The 666-nt window shown below is 42.3% G+C and overlaps 1 pseudogene; it reads left to right on the forward strand.

Moving 5' to 3' along the window:
* The window catches only part of LOC122135604, a 37,029-nt pseudogene that overhangs the window by 34,520 nt on the left and 1,843 nt on the right, over nucleotides 1-666 (forward strand).

Below are 666 nucleotides of genomic sequence, written 5' to 3' on the forward strand. Positions count from 1 at the left end.
CACTACAGAAGATCATGTTGGATTGGGCATTTGGAAAACTTTAAACTTTAATGTAATTTTCCTATTAAAGTGTGAAGAGCTGAAGTGTATTTTTGAGGAGATGAGCTTATTTGAGCTTTTGAGCTGGAGTTGCAGTTTGACATTAGATCAGATCTCACAGATACTGGAGTTAACACCAGAGAAAGTCCTCATCCTTATTGATGGAATTGATGAGTATGTATCTCATCCACCCAGTCATTCGATGTTAGTACTCACTAATCCTTCCGATAGAGCCCGACCTATGGACATTCTTAGAAGCGTGTTAAAGGGAATCTTGCTGCCTGAGTCATTCATGCTTGTCATTACAAGATCTCTAGCTGCTGATGCAGTGATGAATCTCCTCAAGGGTCCTCAGCGTTTCACTGACATTGTGGGCTTCTCTGAGAGAGGGGTGCAGGAGTACTTCCAGAAGTTCTTTCAGGATGAGCAGCTCTTCAGGAAAACATATGAGAGTGTGAAAGCAAATGAAAGCCTTGTGACTGCCTGCTCTGTGCCTTTGCTGTGTTGGATGGTCTGTTTTTGTCTGAAGAAACACTTTACAGATGGTGATCATGTGATGAGAAAACTAAAGACAACCACCTCCATTTATGTGCACTTTGTGTCCACTCTACTGGAGCATCATGACCG

This window comes from Cyprinus carpio, chromosome A3, assembly GCF_018340385.1.
Source record: "Cyprinus carpio isolate SPL01 chromosome A3, ASM1834038v1, whole genome shotgun sequence".
Classification (NCBI taxonomy): Eukaryota; Metazoa; Chordata; class Actinopteri; order Cypriniformes; family Cyprinidae; genus Cyprinus; species Cyprinus carpio.